Raw genomic sequence first — 12576 nt, forward strand, 5'->3', positions numbered from 1 at the left:
TATTGTTATGTCGGCTTTGAGTATATTGTGACCCCTTAGACTCCTATACATAGAAAGGAGGTTTTGTCATTTGTATCATCCAAGAATTGTTCATTTGTGTAAGGTAAAGGAACTTGCCCCCTCAAAGAGGCTGATATTGAAGGCATTGATCTATCTTTTCTTCTATTTTGTGAGCGGGTTGCATAACATTTGGTATCAGAGGTTTGGATTCTAGGGTTTCGCTACTCCAAACAGGTCATCGTATAATTTTTGCTATAACTTTTTTTCTACGATGTTTTAGATGCTTAAAAAAAACCAATTTGAACCGAACTCTTTCTGAACCTCAAGTCCAAATTTCATATCTTGTCTCACTATATTTTTAGAGATATTATACAAGGAAGTTAGCGTTTTTGGAGGATCCCGAATTACATTCCAAACAGGTGACCTTGGGAAAATCGTCATAACTTTCTCTCTAAGTATCATATTGGAATTTATTAAGAAGTTACAAAAATAGGATGGACTTTAGTTTTCTTTGTATCATTTTCAGGTCTGAAAGTCGAAATAGTGACACGTGGCACATTGTACAATTTCTCTCTACTAAACCAATCTATAATCTGGTCATCGTGGGATATTTAGAATAACTCTTGGAGAATCCAATCGTGATCAAACTTGTGGGGTTGGAAAGAGAACTCATAGGGCTACCACAGGAAGAATATTTAGACCTTGGAGATCCAAAATTACATAGATACAACAGATTCAATATCGAGATCCTACAAAGTGAAAAAAAGGTGTGTAGTTTTTTTTTAATTTTTCATAAGATTGGTTTGAAAAATTAGTTTGAAGGAATTCAAAGGGCATAGTGAAGCATTATTATCATTAATTTATGCCCCAAAGAAAGAAAATGGAAACACCTAGTAAGCAATCTGAAAGCTTTAGCATGAATCATGAAGAAGAAGAAGAAATGCAACATGTTATATCAAAACTACGAGACCAAGTGCAACGAAATTCACTCTCACAAAAATTAACAGAAGCTAATATGGATAGTTTAAAGAAAAGCATGGAAACTAAGATGGATGGCATGGAAGCTAAAATGGATGGTTTAAAGAAAGGCGTGGAAGCTAAGATGGATGTTATAGAAGAAAAACTTAAAGGCAACATGGAAGAGATGAAGACAAATTTGACAAATTTGCTACAAGAAATGCTCACTAATGGTGAAAGGGTAGTAAAGGCAACTCGGGAGGAGAAAAAAATAAATGTTAATCATGATTTCATAGAATCTAATAGTGGATTTAAGACCCACCATGTTCCAAAGATCAATATGAGGAAGTTTGATGGCAAGGATCCTGTAACATGGATACTACAGATGGAGCAATATTTCGATCTCCACAATGTTCAAAACATACAAAAGGTATGCATTGCAACTTTATATTTGGAAATACATTAGTTTGTATGGCATCGATGGCTTTTCTCTCGTAAACAAATTGTCACTTGGGAAATTTTTACGGAATAAATGATAGCATATTATGAGGATACAAAAAGAAACACATTTTTTAGCCAATTAATAAATCTCAAACAAAAGGGTTCAATAATGGAGCACATTGAGGACTTCCAAAAATTGAATATAAGGGTAAAGGATATTCTAGAGGAGCATAGGATTGATGTGTTCATAGGGACTTTAAAGGATAACATCCAACATGAGATTTGCCTTTTGGAACCTGATTCATTGGAGAAGGAATTCAAGTTGGAAAGAAAAAGGTAAAGCAAAATTATGGCAACAAGGAAGCCTACCACTAAAAAAAATGGTAAGCAAAATTACGTCAAAAGAAGAGGATATACACTAGGAAAAAACCCCAGAGAAAAAAGAAATGAATCTGACCATATCTTGTAATGCATTGGCCAGAATTACCACTCCTCAAACTATCAAGATAGAAGGACATATCAAAAAGAAACATTTAATAGTGTTGATTGATTTAGGAAGTACACATAATTTTATTCATTGTAAGATAGCCAAGGAATTGAATTGCTTCCTATATCCAACACCAGAGTTTGAAGTGATGGTTGCAAGTGGACGAACCATAAATTTCTCTGGAAAGTTCCATAATATCAAGCTATCAATGGGAGAATATGTATTGAATAGCCCAATGCTTTCCATTCCAATGGGTTGTGCTGATGTTGTACTAGGAGTCCAGTGGCTACAATCCTTGGGTACAATAACCTTTACTTTTCAAGAAATTTTCATGAAATTTTCTTCGGAAGGAAAGGAAGTTGAATTAAGGGGTATCACAAGGAAACCAAGAAAGATAATCAGCTCTAACAGAATGACAAAGCTTCTAAAGAAAGAACAATGAGGCGTAATTGCACAATTATGTTCGCTAGAGGTTCCCACATCGAAATCATCTATTCCTCCAGATCTCCAAAAATTCTTGGACAATCATTCCAAGGTATTTGAGACTCCCAAACGCCTCCCACCTATTCGTGATCATGATTATTCTATTCATTTGATTCCAAAAAGTGTTCCTCCAAACATCAGTCCTTACAAATATCCCTATGCCCAAAAGAGTGAAATTGAACGTATGATCACTGGAAATTTTTGGACAAAATTATTTTCTTGTCTTGGTACTCAGTTAGCTCATAGCTCATTTTATCTTCCTTAATCAAGAGGGCAGATTGAGATAGTAAACAAATGTTTGGAAGGATATCTTCATTTCAGTGTATCTGATAAATAGACACAATGGGTTAAATGGTTGCCTCTAGCTGAATTGTGGGATAACAATACCTTCCATACTGCAACGAAAATGACCCCATTTATGGCACTTTATGGATATCATCCATCGTCCATCACATCATATTTAAGATAAAATTCTAAGGATCAAGCAGTGGAAGATCACATCGATCATCAACAACAAGTTCTCCAACTCTTAAAGGATAACCTCACTTTGGCACAGAATATAATGAAACAACACGCATATCAAAATTGCAGCGAAAGAAGTTTTCATGTAGCTAACTGGGTATTCCTACAGCTACAACCATATAAACAAATGTCCCTCAAGCAAGCTAAGAAGGATAACAAATTATCACCAAAGTATTATGGTTCGTACAAGGTGTTGTAAAAGATTGGTACTATGGCATACAAATTGGAGCTTCCTGCAACTTCCCGAGTGCACCCAGTTTTCCATGTTTCATGGTTAAAGAAGGTTATAGGTGAAAAAATCCTAGTTCAAACAATATTGCCAGAACTTGACGAGGAAGGAAAAATCATATTGGAACCTGAACCAATCACAGAAACAAGAAATCGACAGCTACAGAGTCGATCAATTTCGGAGTATCTAATCAAGTGGAAGAACTTACCCGCTGAAGATTCCACATGGGAGGGTGAGAATTTTATACAAAAGAATCCATAACTACTCAAGCATTGAGGACAACACTTTTTTGAAGGAGAGGGTCATGTTAGGTCCCTATAATACTAGTGACTCCCCCATTACTATTGTCATTGTAGCCCTTATTGTTATTGTTGTGCCCCTATTATCCCCATATTGTTATTATTGTGCCCCATAGAAGCCCACTATTATTATTGTTTTTCCCTTATATTATTGTTATGTCGGCTTTGATTATATTGTGACCCCTTAGACTCCTATATATAGAAAGGAGGTTTTGTCATTATCATCCAAGAATTGTTCATTTGTGTAAGGGAAAGGAGGTTGCCCCCTCGAAGAGGCTAATTTTGAAGCTGTTGATCTATCCTTTCTTCTATTTTGTGAGCTGGTTGCATAACAAGCCCAATTTTATTTAGCTCATAGAAGAGAATCTTTGAGGAATCTTTGAGATTCCCATGGAGCCCAAAAATTACCGAGTCAGAAAGGGCTCGAGTTTACAATCATATTTCACGGTTTTTCACTAGGAATTCAACCATGCAGTTTCTTTCTTCAAAATATGTGTGCATTTTTAGTCAATCCCCAGATGTGAAGGTTTAAGATGCACCAATGCCATGTCTTCTTTGATTTTTATTTGAGATGATGCTTTGATGTTGATATCCTTGTTTGTTACTATGTTGGAGGATCCTTGTATGCCAATTCATGTGAGAGTTTGGTATTTTGTCATGATGATGAAGAGATTTTATGAGTGAGAGTTATTATTGGGGAATGTCTCGTGGAGAGACATACCACTCTAGTTAAGGGATTTCTTCCTTTTATTTGATAAAAAAACACATCATGTACTCATCATCATCTTGCAACAATTAATGAAGCGACCCCCCCACTCTTGACACTAAGCCCGGTGACATAACCCACACTGGGTGAACTCCGTTATCAAGTTGTGTGTGTTCTTTGATGGTTGTCTTGATGTTTCTACTTCTTTAAAGTATGAACTTATGGTTTTTCATTCTCTTTCACATGCAATTCTACTAACATCACATTAGTTAAAGATCTTGGTTAATTCTGGTATCTGAGAGAATCAGGATCACCAAGTCATCCGTCATCCTTGGGCCTCACACAAATCACCCAAGGAACCATGGGAAGACCATAAGCCCCACCATACTTGGCCCATAAGTTTGAGCTCAAAATCTATTCCAATTCAAAATTGTATCTTTCTTGGAAGAAACAAGACACATAGTAGATGTAGGAAGCCTAAAGAGCATTGTTCACCATCATTCCCTTCACAGTGAAGGGAAGATCATTGTGCTACAAAAAAAATAAATTATGTTACAATATTTCCAGACACCAATCCCACATAACAATCAACAAAATGTCCACACACCAAATGGTTTACGAACATACCACACAATAACCCCTCACTAGACAAACCTATAAGTGGCTATCAACCATGTGGATTTATCCTCAAGACCAACTAGCTAGTATTTTTTCTTGTGATCACTAACAATCACCTCTGAAGCCTCAAAAAACACAACACAATCCCTCATAGAGTAGACCTACTCCTAATCAGCAAAAACCACATGCATCAAGAGGGTAGCTATATTGTCCACACAAAACCTCAAATTCTTTAGCATATTTTTCACGTCTTCAATGGAGGAGAAAATATTATATTTTTCAACATGTTTATCTCTTAACACCAAACCCATAAGCATTTTCATCTGCCGGTGAAGTGCTACTAAATTCAGGTACTTCTTGTGCCTTCCCCTCATATTACTAGGGTCAAGAATCCATTTAGACATATTCTCCAACAATTTCGAGGACGAGAGATATTTTCTCTCCTCCCCAACTTTAATTTCCAACTCACGAATCTCCTAACATGTCTCGAGAGGAATCATGTTGAAATAAGTTTCCACTGAGTCATGAACGAATAGCTTGGCACCTCATTGCCCTGGTTTATTTTTGGATCCTCCTCCCCTTCTCCTTCTTCCTCTCTACCTCAATGACATTATAGGACCACATGATGGGTCTTTTTCTTCTTTAAAAAGATTGTCTCTATCTACAAAAGGAAAAATCCACTGACTCAACTCAACCTTAGCAAGACTTGGGAACCACCAAATAATGTTATCGCAGAAACACCAACCACAGGAATCAACCTCTGACATAGACTCACCAACAAATGAGATGGGAAAATTTGTGTCAATCAGAGACGCAAACCCCTTAAACATTAATCACACCAGCGTATCACAAATACCCAAATGTTATTATACTTAATAACCCAAGGAGTAATAACTAGACCTCACCTCCAACAAAAATAAACCTTGTTTCCTAGGGTTTTGTTGTCGTTGCGACAACCACCCTCCAAAAAATTTTCATATGTTAATGTTAGAGCCCATGCTAACTTTCGTTTCAAGCCCCCTTGTGTCATCACATGGTTATATTTTCCATTTGTGTGTTTTCTCCTAATGTTGCATCCTCTTAAGTCAAGGTTTCTCCAATGTCATCAGTTGACCATTAGAAGTATTTGAATTAGTAAGTAGTGGTTAGGTGACCTCATGATATTTTTTGTAGGTTTTAACCCAGTACATAAATTACCTGCATACAAATTATAAAACAAAAAAAGTAAACAATGGCAAGAGCATAACACATAAAATAAATATACACAGAGATTCTCCCCTGGATCCCAAAACCAGGACTACGAGATTGATTTTTCATTATGTTCCTTTCAATGTTACAATACACATATATACATGGCGAAGCATCCATAAACCCCAATCCATTAACCCTGGATTATAACATAATTGTAGTTCTGCTGACCAGATCTACAAAATATCATGGACCGAAAACCATCACGCCCAAAACCATGTGCAAAATCCATGCACAAAACCATAGGTAGGTCCACCCACCTAATATAGGGTCCAAAAAGAAAATTTCTAACACAACCCCAACATTTTCTAATATAGGTTAGTCATGGAAAGAATATCACAACCTAACATTTTCTACACTTAGTAACTTTCCTTATAGCCATGCACACACTCAAAAAGCACACAAAAGTGGAAAGAGAAAGCAAAAGCACAAAAATATCTCACAAAATCAAAAAGCGCACTTAAAAATGATGAAGGTTTTCACTTAAAGAAAGGGCACTTCTTTCGGAATAAGGAATGCACCCTACTTGGGAAAACTCCTTCAGGTTGAGCAAGTGCGCCCTACTTGGGTGCACTCCTTTGTGATGAAGACTTGCGCCCATCTAGTTGCATGCATGATCCAACTTGTTACATGAGGTCACACTCCTAGAAAATAGGAACTACCTTAACTTAACAGATCCTTTCATATGATGACAAGTGTCACTCATGCATGAGTTAGTTTTGCATGTTGATCTCTTTAAATAAAGTCATTTAATCATTCCTTCATCATCATTTGATTTGAGCACACAGCTGGAAAATCATCAAGCCCTTCAACAACCAGTGCATCAAGTAAGTTTGTATGCTCAAATATTTACTTCTTTTCGTTATTTCACTGTCAAATCTTGCTTTGTTTGCCGTCCATTTTATTTTTTGCAGTGGTTTTATTGGTGTTTTAGCTAGATATACATCTTGCAAGTGTTATTTTACTGTTGCATGCAAGAAACCTTTCACATTCCTAAAACTTTTCATATTCCACCATGCATGTGACAACAACTTATATAGCCTTGTAGATCATTCCTCTCCTATCTTAGCATCAAATTATTCTTTTTGTACTTGTTTCTGGGCTCTTTTCTAGAAGAGCAAACTCCCTGATCTCGAAGCTCCTTCAATCTTGAAAATTTCACCCTGTTCAACCTAGTTTTCATCCTAGATGCATGGGCGCATCACAAAGGCCTGAAGTTTTTCCCTTCAGCCCTTCGGAGTGTTACAGTGCACCCTCCTTCCCTTAGTGTGCATGGGTGCATCATGAAGGCACGAAGCTTCATCATTCAACCCTTCAACATTTGATAGTGTTCCCTCATTTGTCTTGAGCACATAAGCTCACTTTGAAGACCCAAAGCTCCATTTTCCTCATCCTTCATTAGTTCATAGTGCGATAGTGCACCCTCCTTGTCTTCTAGGGTGCATGGGTGCTTAGGAGAGACTTGAAGCCACCTTTCAGGGTGCATGGGTGCTTAGGAGAGACTTGAAGCCACCTTTTCTCATTTGTTTGACCTTTTAGGGTGCTACAATGTTCCCTGGCTGATTTTTGCCTCTTTCTTAAGCAGATTATCTCACTACGAAGCCCCGAATGACCATACATGTCTCTTTGTGCTTTAAGAGTGAGCCCTCCTAGTTTTCATGTGTATTTTTTTCTTTCATGCAAGTTATTTTTGGCTGCCATTCATATTTTTTCATGCTCTATCATTTGTGGTGACTCTTTGAACATGATTTATAAATATCGATGCATAGTTAGTTGTTTTAAGTTGATCTTGTTGCTATGAGTGTGATTCCATAAATAGGTGTTTGTGCTACAAGTGTTACTACTATGTCGTCATATGTTGGAGACATGTTGTCTTGTAGAGTAGCCTCTAAATAAGTCTCAGGAGCAAGCGTTGATGAGCTGCTTGAAGTTACAAAGTCTAATAGCCCTATATATGCGGACACTCAGTGTTGTGTTGACAAGATGACAAAGGTTACCTGGAGCAATATCTACAACATGTTCATGCAGGAGAAATTTCCTGAGGACTTAGAAGATGTACATGCATATATAAACATTTAGAAGTCTAGGATACATAGGATTGCATGCAGATGTCTTCTCTTGCCACATGTTGAAGCTATTGAATGGATAATTACACATATGGGTGACTCACACCTTGTGCTACACAGTAAAAGTGGCAGACACCTCGCCACATATTATGGTGAATATATGCAAATGTATTATAAGATTCTAAATCCCAATGAATATGCAAACAGTTCCTTTTAAACAAGATGGTCTAACCTCAACACGACTGATTTTATTAAGAAATGGTGTCGAGAACCAGCCAAGTTTCACCATCACCCAACAATAGATTATCTGACAAAGATCTTGAGATATGCATATCAATATTTGATAGCTATGTATTGTCAGATGTTTGGGCACAAGAATGTTGAGGTATTCCAAGAAAATTGGATATATACTCTCAATCTGGTGGTGAATCACGAAAAATATTTTAATTTGGCAGATATATTATCATTTGAGTTGCAGTGACAAGTGGGGCAGGTCAAAGCATCTTTGCAAGAAAATCAAGCTCCAGAATTTTACATGTTTGCATATCTATTGGACAATATATATATGCACAAAATGCATTCCCAAAGTTCCATTGGAACTGGACTCCTAAAGATAATTTCCCATTTTATGTCCACTACAGGGTGTTATCAGAAGGAAGTTGCAGAGGCACGTATGATAGATTGGACAAACATTTCTTTGTCATCATCTGTCACTTGATATTCGAGATTGATCCACCATGCATGACAGATCAAGTGAAGGAGTCTCTTCAAGATATTGCGGACTGGTTTGTAGCTCCCGAGGTAACTTACATCATATGCTTCGGATGTCAAACAACCCCTCATATTATGTCGCAATATGTGACAAACTAGGTGGTCATGTAGCAAGTGGAAAATCAACTGGACAAGGGACTATCAAAAACCCTTCATAGGAGGAAGAGATCCACTTGGCCCATTTTTGCATTAAGGATCAGATTATATGAATTAAAGAGTCACAGGACATTTGCAGACGGAAATGAAGAGCTGAACCGCATACTCTTCGCCACCAAAAATTTCCATGCATATGATCCTAGGTGAATTGTCAGGCAACATTGTGAAAGGATCAGGCATAATGAAATATATTCATCAATATGTTAACCAGAGGATGAAAAGATAAAGAATAGTATAATGCCAAAATTAAAACACATCCAACCATGAATACCATTTCACCTCACAATCCTCCAACTCAAGACTTGTAGGAGCAGGGACAAGAGGAGGAGGAAGAAACAATGCCTCAAGTAAAGAAGTTAGCTCCCAGGAAAAGGATTAGGTACTCATCAAGCGAGAGCAATAGAAAATGGAAATTCAATCCTTTAAATAGAGGATCTACAAAAAAAAAAAAAAAAAACCAGAGAGGAGAGAAGAAAGTAGGATGAGTTGCTTGAGAAGCAAATGGTAGAAGAAGACGAGAGGAGATAGATAGAGGAAGAAAATTAGAGGCAGTCTCAAGAGGAGGAACTAATGCAGAGGCTAGAAGAAGAAAAATTGACTCATGAACTAGAGGAGGAGTATTATGAAGAATAATACACCATCGAGCCCATAGATGATGAGCCCAATACTCTAGGTGAACAACCACTCATAAGAGGACATATTCCATTTAGAGAGATGGGTATTACACCTCCACCAGTAGGCAGAGCCACAAATGTTTGTAGTGTAACATTTGATCAGCTAAAGAGGAGAATCATGCAGCAAAGGCATAGGTACTTTCCCAAGGATCCTCAGAACCCAGTCTTAGTAACGACAAAAAAGGTGATCACCTCCAACACTAGAAGAAATCTAAGGGAAGTTATGGTGGAAAATGTTGCATTCAATACAACAGCACAAGATAAATCAAATTATTTGCTAAATGATAATGCTAGGATGAGAAGAAAACTTGTTGCAACGAAGCAATAGGTAGAGCATCTTGCAACAAAGAACTAGTGGTTGTCATCACAGAACTTTAGTTCAACAGTGCGACAGCCAACAACACTAGAAGAGTTGGGACCAATGGAGGATACCATGGAATGACTATATTATGAGATGATACTTATATAGTAGGTCATGGCCCCTCTCATTGGAATTTAGAATAATGCACAAGAAGTAGTGAAACTCCTTAAGATAGTAACCAGAGCAGTTGGCAAGATGCAAGAGTGGACTGCCAAATATCCATATGCTTTGCAACACTTGGAAAGGAAGGAAAAGATCATGATAGAGGTTGACAGAGTGTAGTGGCGACTCAACCTGCAAAACTACTTGCATCTTGGAGCATATTTTGTTAACACCATGGCTACTTACAACCGATTGCATAATTGGTTTAAGTCTCTTACACAGAAGCACATGATTCCCACCATTGGATCTATTGAAGCAATCAGGGGGAGGGAGGTCATATTTTAGGAGATAAGAGATTACATTGAACAAATAAAGCAGGTAATAGAATATGAAGGCTTGGAAGTGACCAAATATGTTATTTAGCAGTATGCATTTCCATCAGTTAAAGAAAACATGAAGCTTTCATGGATGTAGAATAATGTCTAGTCGAGCTCCAAGAACATATTGTCAAAGGTATTGGAAGTGAGGGCGCACTACAAAGAAAACTTTCCAGATCAGATCAAAACCATTGCAAAGTAGTTATGAGCACAAAAAACTTATATCACAAATGAACTCCACGAAGAAACACATGATCTATCCATTTGATGAGTTTTTTCTTTTAGCAGTTTTGTCTTATTGGGCCATCGTCTCAGGTGTAAATTGTCTTAATGATTCACATTGGAATTTAATGATTCACATTAGAATATGAATATTCATAGAAGTCAAAGAGTCATGAGAAGATCAAGAGTCATTGTATTTGTTATAAATATCTCCTCATAACTCAAACAACGAGCTTTTCAGGAACCAACATTTTTCGCGGGATTTTGGAAGCCTAGCCTTGGTTTCTCTTGTACTACATAGAAGATAGATTATTCTTTGTAGAAGCAAGTTGTGGCTTTGTATTACACTATTGGATATAATGTTTCACTCATGTAACAATGTTATTAGGATCCTACACCTATAACCAGAAGCTGAATGAGTTGGCATTCCTTCATACATGTATCATGTATATAGTTGGACAATTCTAGTTATGTGTAGGGTATATGTTTCTTTATTTACATGCTAATTCAATGAAATGTTTCATTGCTTCATTATGGATGTTATTGAATAAATATCGTTATGCTTTAACGATTATTGTGTATTATGTGAAATAATCTACAGGTACACAACAAGTCTTTCTCTTTACCATGGGTCCCCCTTTAGGATGGTACTATTACTTTTCTAACTAGTGGCTTGTTTCCTTCACCATTTGTGGAAGTCTCCCTTGCACACCTTACATCGAGTATCTAACAAATATCACATTCTTTCTAACGAAGGAATTTCTAGTATCGAGTCTCTTGTGTTTGATTGTAACGAAGGAATTTCTTGGAAAATCATTCCAAAGGTGACTGGAACATATGACTACATGGGACTCCTACAACAAACATTGTGAGGTCTAGTTGGGACTTTACATCAGGGAGATCCTCTTGAAGTGTTGGCAGAATCTAGCGTCGTTAACATTTCTGGTGCTAGAAGGAGGTCCAAATAACAAGATGAGCCCGTCAAGTCTGTTTGAATCTTTTACCTTTGATGACTTCATCCCAAATCATAATTCTAAGGTGTTTTACACAACCTTTAGATATTTCAATCCCCGTGGAATTTTTTCATAACTTGTCATGATTTAAAGTTGATGGCAAGGGTGTGAAAATTGTTCTTGGGTATGTTGTTGAATTTGTTCAATTTTTCTTCTTAAGTGGCACCAATTCAGAAGAAATCATTGCACGATTATTTACCCTTACATTGGATGGTCGTGTAATGGAATGGTGCTATTATGTGCCCATTGCTTCTATCACATCTTTTGATCACTTGGTTAACAATCTTTATCGAGTTTTTGATAAGTATGAATATCAAGATGTTATTGATGAAATTGATCAACTTAGAATGGAATTGATTGAATCTCTTGAGAATTTTTGATTGAATCCTTCATATTTGTTATCAGTTTCTAAATGAGGATGTGGAATGGTGGTTTTTGGATGATAAGTTTTGATTCTTATTCTATATGTCAAGGAAATATTTTGAATAAGATCCTTCTGACCAGGGAGAATTTCAACTTCTATAAGAAGGATCGAGTATGCTCTTTGTCCCATATCCTCCTCCCTTTGATGTTTCCTATGTTGGACCTAGACCAATCATTGAATTGAAAGATCAACTTGTTGAGGAAGAACTTATATTTATTTCACATATCACATCTGATGGTGATCCAGCCGACCTCATCAATCAACCATCTTTGAATCTTGATATTCCTCCTAATCTTTCACCTGTTAATCAAGATGAACCCTTGGATGATCATGGCCGGGATGATTTTCTTCTTTTTGAAATATATGGCCATCCAAGTAATTTAGATTAATATTTATTCCCACATGAATAATTGGATTTGT

This window comes from Pinus tabuliformis, chromosome 2_2 (genome assembly GCF_031772625.1).
Source record: "Pinus tabuliformis cultivar Carrire ecotype Pingquan chromosome 2_2, CPIR1, whole genome shotgun sequence".
Taxonomy (NCBI): Eukaryota; Viridiplantae; Streptophyta; class Pinopsida; order Pinales; family Pinaceae; genus Pinus; species Pinus tabuliformis.